This window comes from Pleurodeles waltl, chromosome 11 (assembly GCF_031143425.1).
Source record: "Pleurodeles waltl isolate 20211129_DDA chromosome 11, aPleWal1.hap1.20221129, whole genome shotgun sequence".
Lineage (NCBI taxonomy): Eukaryota > Metazoa > Chordata > Amphibia > Caudata > Salamandridae > Pleurodeles > Pleurodeles waltl.
In genome coordinates this window covers 427,618,029-427,639,471 of record NC_090450.1, presented here as the reverse complement: position 1 = coordinate 427,639,471, position 21,443 = coordinate 427,618,029, and positions in this window count along the sequence as shown.

Genomic DNA, 21,443 nt, shown 5'->3' with positions numbered 1-21,443 from the left:
CCCAGCGGTAAATGCCGCCTACCGCCATGATAATGGCCACCAACATACTGTGACCGCAGCGGTATTCCGCTACGGGTATTATGACCCACACTGAGAAATCCGCCACTATACAGACACCCACACAAGTCCGCCAGACCAAAGGTCAGTGATAAATTCACGATAGCAAAACCCACACCATTACGCCAACAGGAATACACCCACAGGATCACGACCCACGAATCATTGTGGCAGTCTTTAAACCGCGGTAAACCACTGGCGGTACACAGCGCTGCGCTCAAAATACACACACACTTACAAAACTACACTACTTTGGACAATTCAAACTACACACACTTGACACACATACACACACCACACCCACACTCTTATTCCAACATAAAACACACACCCACATTACCCACAACCCTTTACAGCAAAAAAAAGATAGCAAGCAGAGAGAGACATGCCAGGAGCACCCACTCAATCAGAGGCACAAAACATCATCACCCATACACCATCCACACACCTCACACCCCCACACCCTCACACATATCACTCACACCACATCCATGGCACCCCAAAGACATCCCAGGTTTTCAGAGGAGGAGCTAATGTTCATGGTGGTGGAAGTCATCTGGGTAGAACCACAGCTATTCGGATAACAGGTGCAGCAGGCGCCCATTGCAAGGAAGATGGAGCTATGGCGGAGAATCATGGATAGGGTCAACGCCATTGGGAGGGACCCCAGAACAAGGGACGACATCAGGAAGAGGTGGAATGACCTACGGGGGAAGGTGTGTTCCGTGGTTGCAAGACACCAGGTAGCCATAGTGAGGACTGGCGGTGGACCCCCACCTCCTCCCCCACAAATAACAACATGGGAGGAACAAATCTTGGCAATCATGCATCCTGAGGGCCTCGCAGGAGCCGCAGGAGGACCGTACTCTGGTAAGTCAAACCTTTACTACTATCACCCCCCAACCTGCATGCCATCACATACCCCCACCCTCTCTCCCATCACTCCACCACCTCACACATACCCCACTATCACAACCCACCCATCCCAATACCAAGCCCTGCTTGCCACAACAATCCATGGACCCCCATCACAGACCTGCATGGGCACCCATCTCCACAGCATGCCCAGTAGAGAGAATCACCCAGCTCATAAAACCACCACGCACACAAGGCAAAGCTGACATGAAAATCACAACCATACAGGGAAACACACCCATGCACAAGGTTGCACACGCAGATACCATAACACTGCATTTGCATGCCCACAGGGCCCCTACTCAACGTCACCGGAGAGGACTTGCCAGCTACATCCAGTCAACCGCCGAAAAGGCCCACAGTGATGACGGCAGCTCTGCATGCTTGGATCATGATGACCAACCTGGCCCATCAGGGACCTCTGGACAGTTGGTTACCCTGCCACAGCCCCAACCAACCACAGAGCCTCCCCCCTCAGGAAACACCACCACAAAACCCACCCAGCAGGCCCATGCCACTGGCCCGAGGACACGTCACTCAGTAGCGTGTCCACCACTACAGGGACCCCAGATAACCCCACGAACACAGGACGATCAGGGACCTGGGGTCAGTGGCAGTGGGCACACAGTTCAGGTGACAGAGGCACAGGACAACAGGGAAGCTGGGAGGACTACTGTGCAACAGGGGGAGGACAGGCCCAGGGAACCCTCCTCCAAGAAGCACTCACCAGCATCCTGGGAGCATACCACCATTCCCAGGAGACCATGGGCCAGATACTGGCCAAGTTGCAGGAGACCCAGCGGCTGCAGGAGGGACAGTACCTGAGGATCAGGGTGGACCTCAAACACATCTACACCATCCTGGTCACCATTGCAGGGCTGCTGGCTGACCTGGCCAACACCATGAGGGAGGCAGTGACACACCAACGTGCCCCTGACACTAGCCACACCGAAGAACAGCCCCCACCACCGCCGGTGCTAGTGGACAGGGGGCCCCACCACAGGAACAACATGCCACCAGCACCCCACCCCCTGCAGAAGGAGAACCACCCTGCAAACGGTCCATGCAATCCAGGCAGAAGCCTGAGAACATTGCCAAGACCCCGCTAGGAAATAAGACTCTCCTGATTGCCACCCTTCTGTCCCACTCTGTCATCCTGTCCACCCTGAACTGCCATTGCCCCCCTTCCAATGCCCCTTTGGACAATGCACCTGTCCGTCATTTGTGTTTTGCTTTGCTTTTGCTGCATAAGTGCGCCGGGTATGCCCAGACGTGGGTCCTGGGCTCACTATGCCACTGGATTCAAGCTAGCCTGGCTGATGAAGGGTGAAACCCTGAAACCGGTCCCAAGAGGCTTGTTTCCGGTCAGGGAGGATCTGGCCTGGCAGTTCGGGCTGGACTATTCCCATGAGGAACAGGGTCAAGAATGATTTGCATATGGCTGGGTCTAAACTGGGGTGGCATGGTGAGCAAAAGAACGATGGATTAAACCCAGATCTGTGACTGTGGGTGAATGTTTGATTGGTTCCACATTCGGTCCATCATTTCTGTTTTACTTTGCGTTTGCCGCCATAAGTACGTTGGGTATGCCCAGACGTGGGTCCCGGGCTCACTATGCGGATTCAAGCTAGCCTGGCTGATGAAGGGTGAAACCCTGAAATCGGTCCCAGGATGCTTGTTTCCAGTCCAGGGAGGACCTGGCCTGGCAGTTCGGGCTGGACTGTTCCCATGAGGAACAGGGTAAGACTGATTTGCATATGGCTGGGTCTAAACTGGGGTGGCATGGTGAGCAAAAGAAAGATGGATTAAACCCAGATCTGTGACTGGGGGTGAATGTTTGATTGGTTCCGCATTCCGTCCATCATTTGTGTTTTGCTTTAGTTTTGCCAACATAAGTGTGCTGGGTATGCCGAGACATGGGTCCCGGGCTCACTATGCCACTGGATTCAAGCTAGCCTGGATGATGAAGGGTGAAACCCTGAAACCGGTCCCAGGATGCTTGTTTCCGGTCCAGGGTGGACCTGGCTTGGCAGTTCGGGCTGGACTGTTCCCATGAGGAACAGGGTCAAGACTGATTTGCATATGGCTGGGTTTAAACTGGGGTGGCATGGTGAGCAAAAGAACGATGGATTAGACCCAGCTCTGTGACTGGGGATGAATGTTTGATTGGTTCTGCAGTCCGTCCATCATTTGTGTTTTGCTTTGCTTTTGCCGCCATAAGTGCGCTGGGTATGCCCAGACTTGGGTCCCGGGCTCAGTATGCCACTGGATTCAAGCTAGCCTGGCTGATAAAGGGTGAAACCGGTCCCAGGATGCTTGTTTTTCGGTCCAGGGAGGACCTGGCCTGGCAGTTCGGGCTGTACTGTTCCCATGAGGAACAGGGTCAAGACTGATTTGCATATGGCCGGGTCTAAACTGGGGTGGCATGGTGAGCAAAAGAATGATGGATTAAACCCAGATCTGTGACTGGGGGTGAATATTTGATTGGTTCTACATTCCGTCCATCATTTGTGTTTTGCTTTGCAATGCACCTGTGATACCAAAAGAATGGACTCCAACTGGACATTCCTCCACCATCACCCCAGCCCATTGCACATCCCCCTCTACTTATGAGCACTTAAATAAACACCCTTGGAACAAATACAAATCTGGAGTCTGTGAAATGATCCAAATATGTAATAGTACAACATTGTCAAAGCATTGCAAGTCATATGTACAGTTAAATTTACATTTGAATGACCTTTAGTGGGCAGGAGTAAACATGCCAGGAGACAGAGTGGGCAACAGAGATCAGAAAATAGAGATGCCACAGTAAGTGGCCATAGACATAGGGAAATCAGGCTGCCATGTACAATGTGCAACAGGAAACTGAAAAGTAAAGTGAAGTTAGCCTCTTACCTGAGTGTCACTGAAAGTACTGCTGTATTATATTACTTCTGTTGTCAACATCTTCTTCCTCTGCCTCCTCTTCCTCACTATCCACGGGCTCCACAGCTGCCACAAGACCATCTCCAGGCTCATCCTCCTGCAGAATAGGCACCTGACATCTCAAGGCCAGGTTATGCAATATGCAACGATGATCTGGGACACCTTCTTGGGTGAGTAGTACAGGGATCCACCTGTCAGATGGAGGCACCGGAACCTGGCCTTCAGGAGGCAAAGGTTCTTTCAATTATCATCCTTGTTAGCCCATGTGCCTCATTGTAACATTCCTCTGCCCTTGTCCTGGCATTCCTCACTTGAGTCAATAGCCATGAGAGGTTGGGGTAACCAGAGTCACCTGCACATATTGAGGGACAACTGTTAAACACACACTAACCCTTAGGTACAACCCCATACCCAGACACCTACTTTTACTGGGTGGGGACCTTGGGTTCACCTATTAGCCACACCAGGTGCCTCTGGAGTTGGCCCATCACATATGGGATGCTGCTATTCCTCAAGATAAATGCATCATGCACAGAGCCAGGATACTTGGCATTCACATGGGAGATGTACTTGTCCACCAAAAACACTATCTGCACATTCAGAGAGTGATAGCTTTTCCTATTTCTATTTCTGAACACTTATTCATTTCTCCGGGGGTGGGACAAATGCCACATGTGTACCATCAATGGCACCAATGATGTTTGGGATATGTCCCAGGGCATAAAAGTCAGCTTTCACTGTGGCCAAATCCTCCACCTGGGGGAATACGATGTAGCTGCACATGCGTTTCAGCAGGGCTGACAACACTCTGGTTAACACGTTTGAGAACATTGGCTGAGACATCCTTGATGCCATGGCCATTGTTGTCTGGAAGGAACCACTTGCCAGGAAATGATCACTGACAGAGCCTGCACTAGAGGTGATCCCTGTGGGCTGGCGGATAGCTGACATCAGGTCTGGCTCCAATTGGGCACCCAGTTCTTGGATTGTGGCCCGATTAAGTCTGTATGTCATGATAATGTGTCTGTCCTCCATTGTCGCAAGGTCCACCAGGGGTCTGTACACCCGAGGATGTCGCCATCTCATATTCAGCCTCAGGAGTTGAAGCCTATGGAAGAAAATGGTGAGCAGAGGGTCATATTCACACATATATAGCAATAATCATGCATCTTTTCCTTTACAGAACCAGTATGTGAATCAGAGAGTCAGTTGCTGTGCCAATGTCTGCTGTGACGCAGTTCGGTGCCTTGCCCTGTGCCCCCCTGAAATGGCGGCTGCCTGACCTGTGAGGAGGGACAAGTGGAAATGAGGGAATTCTGCTGGCGCTGTGCTCCGCTGAGGTAGGCAGTCGATGACCGCTGCGCAACTTCGCATTGGTTATCATTGGGCCCTATAGGTTCCTTGAGCCAATGGCGATGTACACCGGCGGTGACGGTATGCCCCGCCCCGGACGTGACCACCATTTTCTATCTGTTCACTCACTTGCTACCTGACCTTCAACAGGAGAGGACCTACACTGCAAGTGCTGCTGTGACCTGTGTCTGGAAGCGGCAATGGCTCATGTGTCTGGGGAAAGGGCCCCGGCCTTCACTGCAGAGGAGTTGGAGAAACTGGTGGATGGGGTCCTACCCCAGTACACGTTACTCTGCGGTCCTCCAGACAAACAGGTGAGTACACAATGAGCATGATGCGTGGGCCATGAATGTATGGATTGCTGTGTGTGTAAGTCACATGTGGGGGGGCTGAGGCATCCTGGCCAGAGTGCTGCATATATGGCGGTCAATGTATGTGTGTCAGAGGATACGAGAGATCTGGTGGGCCATGAGTGTGACGGTCCGGAGGGTTGACTAATTCCCTTTCTGCTGTATTTTCCATGCAGGTCAGCTCATCTCCCACCAGCAAAAAGGGCATTTGGTGTGCCATTACCAAGGAGGTGCAGACCCGGGGTGACTTTGACAGGTGGAGCACCCACTGCCGCAAACGGTGGGAGGACCTGTGCCGCTGGGCAGGAAGACGGCGGAGGCCCAGCTGGGGCTGGCCTCCCAACGAGGTAGGGGTGCCCGTTATACCCTGACCACCTGATGTTCGTATCCCGGCGGTGGCCTGTCCGGAGTTGGATGGGCGCTTGAAGGCATCACAGCAGCCACAAGGGGGTAAGTACAGATTCAGAATCATGACTGTGCACGCATTAAGGCTTACCTGGGTGGGGGATGTGGGCTGTGGGTGCCCCTATGCCAGGGCGAAAATGGCAGGGTAGGTCCCTTGTTGGGCAGTCTCTGAAGCACTCCTACCCCAATAGTGTTAGTGGGCATCGAGTACTGGGCTGGGTCCTGTGGGTTTCAGGTGTGCAGCTAATTGAGGTAGGCATTGTACGCCATGGGCTGGTGACTATCTTAGTAACTGGTAGTGCATGGCCTAGAGCATAGGGCTGCTCCCTGTGTGTTGTGTACGCCAACGGTAGTGGTGTTGCTGGCATTGACCAAGTGTATCCTCTGTCTCTCTCTCCCCTTTTTGTTTTGTCACCCTGTCCTTGTGTGCATTAGCATCATGTGGCGGAGGAGCAGAGGCACCGGCGACGGAGGGATCTGCATCCCACATGGGCCTGGAGGCCGAATCCACCGACGGTGAGGGCACCAGTGGGACGGAGGGCGAGGGGACCAACATGACAGGGACAGGAGGGGACACCAAAGACAGCGACTCCGCCTCCGATGGAAGGTTCCTGGCAGTGGCGGACACCTCTGTGCCCACCCCAACAACAGGTACAACCGCCACCCCCCCTACAAACACTGCCCTCCCAGCAGCCCCTCAGCGTGTTTCCTGTGCCAGCTCACCCAGGAGGGTGGGCATCTGCTTCGCCCCAGGCACCTCAGGCCCTGCCCCAGTCAGTCCTGCCGCCCTCAGTGAGGAGGCTATTGACCTCCTGAGATCTCTCACTGTTGGGCAGTCAACCATTCTAAATGCCATCCAGGGTGTCGAGAGGCATTTGCAACAAACAAATGCATACCTGGAGGGCATTCACTCTGGCGTGGCGGCCCAACAGAGAGCATTTCAGGCTTTGGCCTCCTCACTGATGGCAGCCCTTGTCCCCGTCTCTAGCCTCCCCCCTCCAACTTCCTCTACCCAGTCCAATCCCCTCAACCCCAGCCTATCCCAGGCACACCTTCAGACCAGCATTCACCCAAATCAACACACAAAAGTGGCTCAGGCAAACACAAGCACCACACTTCATCTCACAGGCACTCACACAAGCACCATACCCATGCAGACACACCAACATCCACTGCCTCCACTGTGTCCCCCTCCTCCTTCTCGTCCACCTCCCTCCCAGTAGAGTCTCCACTCACACTTGCATGCACTACATCCTCATCCACTACCTCCATCACCAGCACACACATCACAACACATCCCTCACTGGCAGTTACCACCCCCACATCCATGCACACTTCCTCTGTGTCCTCTCCCAGTGTGTCTGTGACCCCTCCTCCCAAAGTACACAAACGCAAGCACCCACCCACCCAACAGCCATCCACCTCACAACAGCATCCAGCCCATGCACCTGCACCCAAACTCAGCAGACAGACACCTCCTACTACCACTCCCTCTTCCTCCACTCTCAAACCCTCTCCCTCTCCCTGCACCAGTGACTCTAAGAACTTTTTCCTGGCAAACATTGACCTCTTCCCTACCCCTCCTCCCATCCTTCCCCTTGGGCCAGGGTGGCCAGAACCCAGGCCAGCATTTCAGCCACCAAGTCGACGTCTGCTGTGGTTCCTGCAGCTATCAGAGGCTCAAAGGGGTCACCCGTCAGCCCAGACAGTGTGCCACCAACCACTGCCAAGGACAAAACCATTCTGCCACCTGGCAAGGTGAAGAGGGGGACAGCATCCAGCATGGGGAAGGAGTCACAACCACCCAGCAAGGCCACTTCAAAGACTCCAGCTGCCAGACCCAAGGTCGCACCACCATCTGCCAAGGTAAGGAAGGGGCAGAAAACACCAGGCAAAGGCACTTTAGCCATCGGAGGCTGCTGGTGAAGGCCTGGTGGCAACCAGCACAACCGCAGGCACTGCCACCTGCACCACGGCCAGCACCGCCAGCAGCCCCACCGCTAGCACCGCCACAAGCACTGCCACAAGCACTGCCACCTGCACTACCGCAAGCACCACTACTGTCAGCAGCAGCAGCCCCATTGGGCAGCCGTCCGAGGCTGCAGGATAAGGTCTGGGGCCTCCCACCACCACTGGCAGCACCGGCACCTGCACCACAGCCAGCACCGCCACCTGCACCACCGCAAGCACCGCCACCTGCATCACTGAGAGTAGCACCACTACCAGCAGCAGCAGCCCCAGTGGGCAGCCGTCCGAGGCCGCAGGAGAAGGGCTGGATCCTCCCACCACCCCTGACAGCACCCCACCAGCACCGGCACTACCACCAGTTTGCAGCCTTAGCCGCCGCAGGATGGAGTCTAGCCCTGCCTCCATGGACTATCATGCAACCTGGTCCCTGCAAATCTCGTGCCTCAGACACCCAGGTGAAGGACTGTGAACTGCCACACCCCAAGTGTTGCATCAGTGGGCACAAGGCCCCCTCCAGAACCTGTGGAGATATGCATCCACTCACCCTATCCTTGGCAGGATGAAGGACACTAGGCAAAAAGCCCCCTCCAGAACCAGTGGAGATATGCATCCACTCACTCTATCCTTGGCAGGATGAAGGACACTGGGCACAAGGCCCCCTCCAGACCCAGTGGAGAAAGGCATCCACTCAGCCTATCCTTGGCAGGATGAAGCACACTGGGCACAAAGCCCCCTCAAGAACCTGTGGAGATATGTATCCACTCACCCTATCCTTGGCAGGATGAAGCAGACTGGACACAAAGCCCCCTCCAGAACCAGTGGAGAAAGACATCCACTCACCCTATCCTTGGCAGGGTGAAGCATACTGGGAACAAGGTGGAGAATGGCATCCACTTGAGTGACTGTGGTTTGCACTCCACAGGACCAAGCAGTGGGGAAACCACCCACGTGAGAGACTGTGGCTTTGCACTCCCCAGGACCAAGCAGTGGGCAAACCTCCCACTTGAGAGACTGTGGCCTTGCACTCCCCAGGACATTGCTGTGGGCATGGAGCCCCCTCCAGGAGCAGTGGCATCATTCCATCTTCCGGCTGAGGTGCCCCCCTTCCCTGTCCCCCTGAGGTGCCTGTGTGTTTTCGACCTGATGCCCCTGCAGTGTTCTCTCCATATTGAGGCAGGAGTCAAGTGTGGGCTTGGCCCATGAGTTTTAGCCCAGTGGCCCACGGACATTTTGAATGGACAATGTACCGCCTTATGTACATATTGTCTATTTTTGTAAATACTGTTTTTCAATTCATTACGTATATCTGTCTATTTCTAACACATCACTGATTTGACTCAATTCCTTTTGTCCATGCGTTCTTCCAGGGGGTTACGGGGTGTAAATGTAATGTTGATGCATGTTTTTGTGTGTATGGTGTTGTGGGTAAGGGTGAGGGTGTTATGTGTTACGTGTGTGTGTCACTCTCTTTTTCCTCCCCCCTTTCCTGTGTACAAGGTGCAGTACTCACCGTAGTTGTCGCCGCTGCCGTTCATACTCCTGGTAGATGAGGATGTAGACCAGCATGGGCAAGACCTGCAGCTCAGGCTCCATGGCGTCCTGGTTCTTCGTTGGTGTAGAGAGGTGAGTTGTTTCCCTTCTGTGTTCTGTTTCCATCGTGCTTTTGATGGCATTGGTACCGCCAGGGAAAAGATGGCAGATGGGCGGGTTCCGATGGGGTGGGCGGTACATTGACTTCTGCCTGTCTGTTGGCGGTTACCGCCGCAGTGTTTGTTGCTACCGCCGTGGAGGTCGGAGTGTTAAAGTGGCTGGCTGTGTTGGCAGTTTCCTCCGTTGTCGCGATCCCATTTTGTTGGCGGTATTACTGCTGCTTTAACACCAACCACCAGGGTTGTAATGAGGGCCTTAATCCTTAGAAACGCAGTAAGAATGCTGTTATTGCACAGAAGTACCTGGGCAGTATCAAAATAAAGCCGCATGGGCGAGTGTGCGTCAAAAAAGTTCAGCGATGTGTCGATTTCTCACTCTCAAGCAAGACCATGCGTTTTTCCTCTTCCATTCGGGTCACCGTGCGTCGCTCCTTCTCTGCTGCAAGAGAGTGATGCGTTGATCCAGACAGGCACCTCGGGTCCGGACAGGCTTTGCGTTGATTTTACACACCCAGCGATGTTGGGTTGAAATCCAGTCACACAGTGTCAAGAAACCGTACTGCGTGGGGGCTTGCGTCATTAACAGCAGCTGCTGTGGGTATTGCACGCCGTTTCTCAAGCCACGTACGTTGATCTCCCAGCCACGACGCAGGTGGAGTGTTGGTTTTAGCCGCGAGGCTGGCGGCGCATCATTTCTCAGCCGCAGGGCAGGTGGTGCGGTCTTTGTGTGGATTTCTGTCCTTTTCCACCAGCTGCACCTTCAAAGGCCCAGAAACAGGTTTAGGGCACCACTTGGCAGGCAGGACTCTCAGCAGAAAGCCCAAGTGCTGGCAGAGAGAAATCTTTGTTGTCCCCGAGACTTTAACAATAGGAGGCAAGCTCAGTTCAAGATCTTGGAGATTCTTCACCAGTGGGAAGTCACACAAAAGTCAGTCTTTGTCCTCTCTCAGGTAGAAGCAGTGACTGCAGGCCAAACCAGCAAAGCACAGTCACAGGCAAAGGGGCAGTACTCCTCCTCCAGCTTCTCCAGCTCTTCTTGGCAGAGGTTCCTCTTGGTTCCAAAAGTAGTCTGATTTTCAGGGGGTTTGGGTGCTCTTCTTACACCCCTTTCTCCCTGTGATGTAGGCCTACTTCAAAGAGAAGTCTCTGTTGTTTTCAAGATCCTGCCTTGCCCAGGCCAGGCCCCAGACACACACCAGGGGGTTGGAGACTGCATTGTGTGAGGGCAGGCACAGCCCTTTCAGGTGTAAGTGACCACTCCTCCCCTCTCCTCAACCTAGATGGCCCATCAGGATGTACAGGCTACACCCCAGCTCCCTTTGTGTCATTGTCTAAAGAAGAGGTGCAAACAGCCTAACTGTCAAACTGACCCAAACATGGAATCCACAAACAAGCAGTCACAGAATGGTTTAAGCAAGAAAATGTCTACTTTCTAAAAGTGGCCTTCTCAAACACACAATCTAAAAACCAACTTCACTAAAAGATATATTTTTAAATTGTGAGTTCAGAGACCCCAAACTCCTCTCTATCTGCTCCCAAACGGAATTGCGCTTTATTAATATTTAAAGGCAGCCTCCATGTTAGCCTATGAGAGAGATAGGCCTTGCAACAATTAAAAACGAATTTGTCGGTATTTCACTGTCAGGACATGTCCCACCTTCAACATATGCTGCACTCTGCCCATGGGGCCTCCTAGGGCCTACCTTAGGGGTGCCCTACATGTATAAAAAGTGAAGGTTTAGAAGTGGCAAGTGGGTACACTTGCCAAGTCGAAGAGGCAGTTTAAAACTGCACACACAGACACTTCAGTGGCAGGTCTGAGCCATATTTACAGGGCTACTAATGTGATTGCACAAGTAGTGCTGCAGGCCCACTAGTAGCATTTGATTTACAGGCACTGGGCACCTCTAGTGCACTTTATTATGGACTTACTTGTAAATCAAATATGCCAATCATGGAAAGCCAATCATTAATACAATTTACAGAGAGAGCATATGCACTTTAGCACTGGTTAGCTGTGGTAAAGTGCCCAGAGTCCTAAAGCCAACAACAACAGGTCAGAAGAAATAGGATGAAGGAGGCAAAAAGATTGGGAGTGATCCTGCAAAAACGGCCAAGTCCAACAAGACCCCTCAACAGCCTAAAGCCAGGAGAGATAAATCAATACCTTGATGGACTTCCCTGACTGGGGCGATAGAGAAGGGACCAAGGCCCACAACAGCAGGGTCATAGTCCAGTTCTACGCCTTCCTGGCTCCAGTTGGATCCCTCTGTCCACACTCTCAGGGCCCACTAAGCTAACCCATGGGGAACCCTTCTCCTCACCTGCAGATACCATCTGTGCAGCACTTAACCTTACTTTGCTCACAGATGTATCCCAGGGATTAGACAGTACCACTATTGCCAACGCAGTGGCGTGGGCCACTCTACCAACGGGTTGTGACTCTGTCTACTAGGACAGCCAGCCACAGTGGTCACTGACAGCTGTCAGGGATGAGAGCCAGGCGCCAGGCCTTTCAAGGCTCTCCTACCACTGTGACTGTGGAGAGTGGGGGGCAGTAGCCCCAGGTGCCTGGTACCCTTAGACCACTCTCTCCTCCACCAGGTCAGGGATGACAGCCTGACATTGGTACTCCCCTCCGGGGCTCTGTACCCTCCCCCTAGGAGCGGCACCCCCAGAGTCCAACATGGTAGGGGAAACCCTGAACCTTGCCCTTCAATCCAGGGTCTGTACCCTTATATTGAAGTGGGGTCTCTTCCTCCCCTGCCCCTACTCCCAGGGTTCTGCACCCCCCCACCCATGGAGGGTACCTCTAGAAGTCACACCGGAGGTGGGGCGGATTGGGCCAGCCACCTCCCCATCAGGTCAGAGTTGACCCTCTGCATCTGATCCTCCAGTCTAGGGTCGTTACCCTCAGATTGGACCATTGCCTGGCAACCAAGGAAGGACTTCCTGGGGAGCACACCTACCCCCATCAGGTCAGAGCTTACCCCCTGAACCTGACCATCCAAACTAGAGTCACTACCATCAGGCTGGACCACTGCCTTGCAAGCCAGGACTTACTTGGGAGCACATCTACCCCTCACAAGGGAAACACCTTCCCTATGGACCACATGAGAGTCTAGTCCTCTGACCTCTGCCCACCTGGCAGAGCCTGGTTTCCTCCCAGGCCAGAAATGGTATTACCAAAGTCATTCCTGGGGGCTCTGACCTCAGAGCTAACCTCCGACCTTCCAGGTTTTCCACTGGGGCCCTCAACCCCCTTTGAACCCTCTGTGTTGATTTCTGCACCCCCTCATTGGGAGTGGTACTTCCAGACACCAGAAATGGCGGGACACCCAAGTTCTCCTGACACTGTGGGGTCTTCCTCAGCAGATGGCCCTATGGTACAAGCTAGGCTCTCCTCCTGGTGTTCACTCATGGAACCCTCTGGGACCTGAGACTGGATCTCGGGCACCCTGGGACTCAGCCCAACACCATTACCTCTCCTCTGAGACTGGACATGGGATCCCTCACCCATCCCACTACACTGAGACCTACCTGGGGCACTACACGCCTTTCCCACCTCACCTGGTTGGGAAACACCTAAACCACTCCCTTCAGGAGCACCCCCAAATGCCTCTTCAGACTTTCTGGTACTCAACCAGAGTTCTGCCTCCAGTGTAAGTTCCCTGGGGTCAGAGAACTCACACTCCACCTGGTGTTGGCGTAGCTCTGGAAAACAAGGACTGGACATATGCTCTCCAGCAATCACATCACACAGCCCCTCACATGAAGTAACCAAACTACCTTTCACCCAACTATCCAGTGACTCAGCCTTGTAAATGTACCGCACATCACCCTCCTGAGACTGGTGCGACAGCACCTGACTGTCCCTGACCCCCACTCTTCTGGGTTGTCTCCACATTCCACAACTAGAGCCAGTAGAGTGCCCCTTTCAGTACTAGGAATATGACTCCCCATGCCAGTTCCTCAATCCACCTCAGGGACCCTGTGCACCACTGGAGCTACTTCATACCCCTGAACCTCCTGGTGTATATTAGCCCCTCCATCAAGTTGGGCACAAAGTCTCTGGGCATGTCCACTTCTTCATCAGTACTGGACATAAAATTGTTTTACAGCTGTTGCTCTCAGCCCTAATGACTTCCAGCTTCCTCAATCTTAGCTCATAGACTGCTTTATATAATGGATAAGCCAAGATTATCCAATTGTCTTCTAAGGCCATCCTTAGCTTCTCTAACTCCAACTGGTGAGCCCTCTCTTCCTGTCTGTCCTGCAGTTCTTCAGCAGTCAGATTTCTGGATGTCACACTGATACATATCCTAGAGACCCTCCCACCAGGCATAACAGGTACATCCACTACCCCATTGTGAGCCCTTTGTACTTCGACACACTCATCCTCCTCCTCGTGCGCCTCTCAGCTTCCTTTGCTGTTACCCAGGCCCTCAGTGCCTTCTGCAGCTCTTCCTTCATGGTGGAGCACTTAATGGGACAAGCAAGGTTTTTGCAGAACTGCCTCAATTGGGCAACTCTATACCTCTCCAGGGGCCAGATGTAGCCAACATTTTGCATGGTACAAACTGCAAAAATCGCAGTTTGCGCCTTGCAAAATGTCCATTGCGATGCTCATTCACAATTCCGACTTGCAATTGTGAATGCAAAATTGTGATTGCAAATTGTGAATGCGACTCGCAGATAGGAAGGGGTGTCTCCTTCCTATTTGCGACTCGCATCGCTATCGCTATGCTAAATTGCTTTGTGACCTCGAATGCGGTCGCAAAGCAATTCGCAGTTACCACCAGTGTCACACTGGTGGTAAGCCATTCGCAAAAGGGAAGGAGTCCCCAGTGGACCCCTTCCCCTTTGTGAATGTTGCCCAAAATGTTTTTTCAGAGCAGGCAGTGGTCCAATGAAAAAACGAAACCAAATGGTTTTGGTATTTTTTTTTATTTTGCAACTCATTTTCCTTTAAGGAAAACAGGCTGCAAAATAAAAAAAAACTGCTTAATTGAAAAAGCAGTCACAGGCATGGAGTTCTGCTGTATTTAGAAGGCCACTATCCCTGTGAGTGCAGGGAATCGTTGTGGGGTCGCAAAATGCGACCCATCTCATTAATATTAATGAGGTGGGTCTTTGCGACCCCATAGCGATTCGCAGACGGTGTCTGAGACACCGTTCTGCATCAGGATTTGCGATTCGGAAATTGCGAGTCACACTGACTCGCAATTTCAGAATCGCAAATTCTGACCTTGCTACATCTGGCCCCAGTTTCCCTAAATCAAAAGCAACTCCAGCTGGTGCATCTCCAGATTAAGACATGAGGAAGAGTCAAAAATGCAAAGTTCCAAAGGCAGAAAAACTAGTTATATCAATAGAGGATTACCAACAAATATGGAAGTAGGGAAAAATAAAAAAAAGAGAAAAAGCAAAAAATCACAAAGACAAGTGGTATGTGGTCACCTAATGGTCTGCACTGCAAACAGTTGTGTACACTTAACCACGGTATGTCAAGTACAAATACAAATTGAATCAGAACCGCTGATCGCCAGAGTTAGAAATGGGGTCTTTGATTCGCAGTTAGGTTATCCCCTGTCCAAGCAAGGACCCTCCCTCTAGTCAGGGTAAAGGAGACTCACCCTCAGTTAACCCCCACTCACCCCATTGGTAGCTGGCATGAGCAGGCAGGCTTAACTTCAGAAGCAATGTGTAAAGTATATTTGTAACACGACACACAGTAACTCAGTGAAAACACTAGAAAATGACACAACACAGGTTTATAATAATAGCTAATCTTGATCTAAACAAAACAAGACCAAAATGATAAAAATCTGACATACACAAGTGAAGTTATGAAATTTAAAAAGAATAAGAGTTTTAGGTCCATATTTATACTTTTTTAGCGCCGCTTTTGCGTCATTTCTTGATGCAAAAGCAGTGCAAATTTACAAAATACAATTCTATTTTGTCAGTTTCTGCTGCGTTTGCATCAGAAAATGATGCAAATGCGTCGGTAAAAAACTATAAAGATGGGCCTTGATCCTTAGGAAAATAGTGAGAATGCTGTTAGTGCACAGACGTACCTGGGTAGAGTCAAAATAAAGCTGCACGGGCGAGTGTGCATCGAAAAAGGTCATCGATAAGTCGATTTCTCACTCGCAAGACAGACCGTGCGTCGTTCCTCCTCTGGTTGGGTCAGCAGGCATAGTTTCTTTTCTCCCGCAAGAGAGTGATGCGCCGAGCTGCACAGGCACTTTGGGTGGGGGCAGGGTTTGCCTTGATTTTCCGCGCCCAGCGATGTTTCGTTGAAATCCAGACTCACGGTATCAAGAAGCCGCTCCGTGTGGGGGCTTGCGTCGTAAACAGCAGCTGCTGTGGGTGTTGCATATCGCTTCTCCAGCCGCATTGCGTCGATCTCCCAGCCGCAAAGCAGGTGGAGCGTCGATTTTAGCCATGAGGCCGACAATGTAACATTGGGGATGACCCTGCAAAAATGGCCAAGTTCAACACTGGCACAGCAGGTCATAGGTCAGCACAGCAGCAGAAGTCCAAGGCGGTTACTGGTGAGTCCCTCGAGCAGCATTCTGTGTCCACTTTCAAGTATATTTCTTGTTGACATTTTATGGGGAAAATCCCCTACACTTATACTCAGTTTTACAAGGCACTCACAAAGAGAGGGAGAAGAGGTTCCAACCAGTTACAACTGGTTCTAGGAGTATCCCCTCTCTTCTCCAACACGGACTCCAGACATCAGTTGGGGGTAAACAAGCCCTTTGTGTGAAGCCAGGGCACAGACTTTACAAATGCACGTGTGCCTTGCCTCCCCTTCTCTCAGCCCAGGAAGACAATTCAATATGCAGATGCACCTCTGTGACATCTCCACCCTCCCTGTGTACAGGCTGTCTGAAAAGTATGCACAAAACCCGGCTGTCACTCTGCCCCAGCTGTGGATTAGATTCAAGCTGGAAAACACCAGAATCATAAGCACAGAGAAATGCTGACTTTCTAGAAGTGGCATTTCTATAATGCTAATAAAAAATCCAAACATTTAATAGTAAGCACTCATTCAGCTAGTAAGATAACCACAAACTGCCTTATGCATTCATTGTCTCCATTAGAATACCACTAACAATGTATATCATTATAATTGAGTCACTAATTGAACTGTTATAAGTCCAATTACCCAATCAATTCATCAAATTAATTTATTAGGTAGTTTCATGTGGTCCATATAATATCCATATGACAAACTCCTTGAACCTTGTAGTATATGTGCAGCTACCAGTCATTAAATGTCCATTGAGTTATATAATCCACATCACATCAGCAATTAAGGCCCACATTTATACTTTTTTAGCGCCTCATTTGTGCTGCTTTTTGATGCAAAAAGTCGCAAACTTGCAAAATACAACTGTATTTTTTTACATTTGCGGCGTTTTTGCATCAAAAAGCGGTGCAAATGCGGTGCTAAAAAAGTATAAATATGGGCCTAAGTGTCCATTGAATTATGTATTCCACGTAACATCAGCCAACACGTGTTTCGTCAGGGAAAATCTTCCACTAGACTTTATCAGGGCTGCGATAACATATAACACAAAATATCAATTATTCTTGCTCTTGACTTATGTAGCTAATTGCAGTGACCATGCAGTGTTCTGCAGGTGACAATTATATGCTAATCCAAAACAGAACTTAAATCTGTAAAGTTTTAAATTTATCTTCTATATTAATGACGTACAAAAAAGTATAATAATAAGTGCCACACTAGGTACGTGTCTGTGACTCCATTTGTTATAGTGAAACTAGTGATAAAGTTCAGCAGTGTCCTAAACCAATCTCCCCCTAAATAGACATGCACACACTAGTGAATAAGGTCATATTTAAAAGTACACTGACCTTCATATAAATGGAAATCTTCATGTCCAAATTTAGACACATATGATAATAATTCTTAGTTAATGAGTAATTAGCCTCCATATCTGGGCATGGGTTCTGCTCACTTTATCTAAAACATCAACACTCAATAAAATTACCATGTACACTCCATTGTCTATTTGATCTCCTGATTTCCAAAATTAAGTATACAAATCTACACACATTTATCAGTACTATTTGTCACCAAACATCTATCTACTGAGTACAGTTTCACTGCAATCCTTCTCTTAGTTACTAGAAGGCTGTTGCAATATATATTATTAACTGAATATTTTCTCATGTGTACCACTGGGTAGAATAACAAAGGCCTTCAAAAAGTGTATAAATATTTTAATCAATTGTTCCCCCAAAATTCCTCTTAATGCCTGTAAACGTATAGCGTCAATGTGAACTCAGAAAAAACACAAAAAGAATAAAGTGGTAGCATATTCTATTATCTACCTTTCCACCGCCCCCAAGGCGTAGCACACAATCATTAAATTACTTACTTTCTAAAGATCATTAGCCGCAATAGTCTCCTCTCTCAAGAACAGTGCGAGTACGCTCTATATGGACAAATGCAACGAGCGTCTGTTATTTAAATACATTGCTTCCGCGTATGTCATGTTACAATCGGTGGCACACTTACTTTAGTCCTACGTCGATTTTTACAGCTCTCTGTCATTCAAAGAGATAAAAAGGGGACTAAACCTCCATGTCCTCGTTAAGTATATTGTGAATTATACTTGTACATAACAATATTGCCAAGTAAGATAGGTTTGCCTCAGATAATTATATAAATTGATCCCGTACAGCAAAATCAATTCCTGTTAAAGTGTTTGAAGTAAATTAAGAGCAGAATCACACCTGTCCCTCTTAATATCCACACTGTAAAGGTATTGATGCTATATAGGTAAATGTAATGAAAGTTTTGATAATCAGTGTATCTTAGTAATAAATTCTCTACCTTAACCATTATTTTATGCAATGTGTGTGCATGCATACAGTATAATGCCAAACATTAAAGTACTCAACTGTCTATGTTCCCAAAAAATATTGCAATTCATGATCTGTATTTAAACCCTTCTCCACTACCTGTAATTTCATAATCCAAACAGACTACTCGCGCCTTAACTGCAATTCCCGATTTCCGCCTCTGGGTTTTGGGGAACATGTTCTAAACCAAAAAATTTAAAGTTCTGGTGGGTACTGTGATCAGTGCAAGACAACATATGTTGTACAATAGGGTATCTCTTGTCCCTTTGTTTTAGTGCCCTTAGATGTTCACCAATTCTTACCCTGAGTGGTCTTATTGTACTCCCAACATATATGCGTTCACATTGACATTTTATAATGTAAATTATGTAGTTAGTACCACAAGTCATATGTAAGCTAAGTGGATATATATTCCCACACCAGTCAACGTATTCTGTTGTGCCATGACAGGCCCATTTACACACCACAATGACCACCGTTGAAAAAACCTACATTCTTTGCTGTAAGCCATATTCCTTTGATCTTAGTTTTTGAGGAACTTCAACACAATATATTTTGCAAGGATCTTCCTTTCCGATATGTGATCGATGGACCTGCTGGCAGGATAGTATTCAAGATGTTGTCCTATTTGAGGATATTCCAATATATTTTAATTATCTTCTGCATTACACATGCACTGTCATTAAAATCTGTAATCAAGCAAATTTTGTCGGTATTCCCATCACGTTGCTTGGAGTGTGGTGATAAGGTCTTTCATCTCTTGATTCTCTTAATCCATGTTTGTGCAGCTTCAATTATAGTCCGATCATAACCTCTTTTTTCAAAAGGTGATTGCATGTCTTGAATACATTTTTCAAAGTCATCCTTCTTGCTACGGTTATGTCTTGCTCTTACTAGCTCACCAAAGGGGATTGCTTAATTTGATGTTTTGGGTGCGCACTGGATGCCTATAATATTGCATTACAAGAAGTGGGTTTTCTGAACAATCTACTGTTAATCTGATTATCATCAACAAATAATTCCACATCCAGAAATTCTATTGTGTGTTCACTATATTTATATGTAAGTCTAATATTCACATCTTTCGTATTTAAATATTCACAAAATTCAATGAGCTGTACTGTATTTCCCATCCATATCATGAAACAGTTGTCAATGAATCTTCCCCAATATAGTATATATTCTTGCCAATCCTTGGCACCATGTCCCCAGATCCACTTCTCCTCAAACCAACCCAATGAAAGATTGGCATAAGAAGGGGAGAATCTGGCTCCCATCGCTACTCCTTTTTTCTGTCTATACCATTGACCATTAAAAAGGAAAACGTTATGATATAGAATTAGATCCACCATTTCCAGGATCATCTCTGTGTGTTTAAGTAGGCTAACTGATCTACGGTTTAGCACATATCTCAATGCCTTAAGGCCTATCTTGTGTTCAACACTAGTATATAATGCCACCACATCCAAAGTCACTAATGTAATTCCTGATTCCATTGAATATCGCCCAGTAGTCCAAATATATGTTTGGTATCTTTGATGTAAGAAGGTAAATTAACCACGAACGGTTGTCAGAAGAAATCTACAAATTCCGAAATTTTCTCTTTAGGTCCTCCAATTCCTGAAATAATAGGTCTACCTGGGGGAAATGGAAGGTTCTTATGTACCTTAGGTAAAGTATAAAAACAAAGGTATCTAGGTCTATCTACTTTGAGATAAATATATTCATCTTCATCCAATAGACCTTGCTGATGCCATGTTCCCAGTAAATTATTAATTATGCTGGTCAGACTGTGTATGAGATATGAAGGGAGAATTTCATAACATTTTTCGTCATTTAATTTACTAAACATCTCTGCCTCATAGTCACTCTTAATCATGACAACAATATTACCACCTTTGTCAGCTTTTCTAATTATTATCTCCTCATCCTCTTGTAACATTTTCAGGGCTAGCCACTCATTCTTGGTAAGATTAAACTTTAATCTTCTATTATTAGTTTTCAACATATAGGCGGTCATTCTGACCCTGGCGGTCAAAGACCGCCAGGGCGGAGGACCGCGGGAGCACCGCCGACAGGCCGGCGGTGCTCCAATGGGGATTCCGACCGCGGCGGTAAAGCCGCGGTCGGACCGGCACCACTGGCGGGCTCCCGCCAGTGTACCGCCGCCCCATTGAATCCTCCAAGGCGGCGCAGCTTGCTGCGCCGCCGAGGGGATTCCGACCCCCCCTACCGCCATCCAGATCCCGGCGGTCCGACCGCCGGGATCCGGATGGCGGTAGGGGGGGTCGCGGGGCCCCGTAAGAGGGCCCCTACATGTATTTCACTGTCTGCTGCGCAGACAGTGAAATACGCGACGGGTGCAACTGCACCCGTCGCACAGCTTCCACTCCGCCGGCTCGATTCCGAGCCGGCTTCATCGTGGAAGCCTCTTTCCCGCTGGGCTGGCGGGCGGTCTGAAGGCGACCGCCCGCCAGCCCAGCGGGAAAGTCAGAATTACCGCCGCGGTCTTTCGACCGCGGAACGGTAACCTGACGGCGGGACTTTGGCGGGCGGCCTCCGCCGCCCGCCAAGGTCAGAATGAGAGCCATATTCTCTAAAGTCCCAAATCACTGATCTATAGAACACCTCAATATTGCTGTCATCCGCCATTCTCGGTGTCCAACTGGACTTTTTCTTCAAGACACTAGTTACATGTAAATCTGTGTAAATATTTAAGTCATTTAATAGTTTCTGAGTAATAGTTGGTATCTCCTCATAATCAGTAATCAACATTAATGTTGCTATGTCATGTATGTCCTGTATTGTCAACTCACTAAATGTCATCTCGATACTCGTTTGTTTGGGATTGTCTCCCACCTGCTTCTTAATTTAAAAAAGTCTCTTCAATTTCAAATGCCTCACATATCTG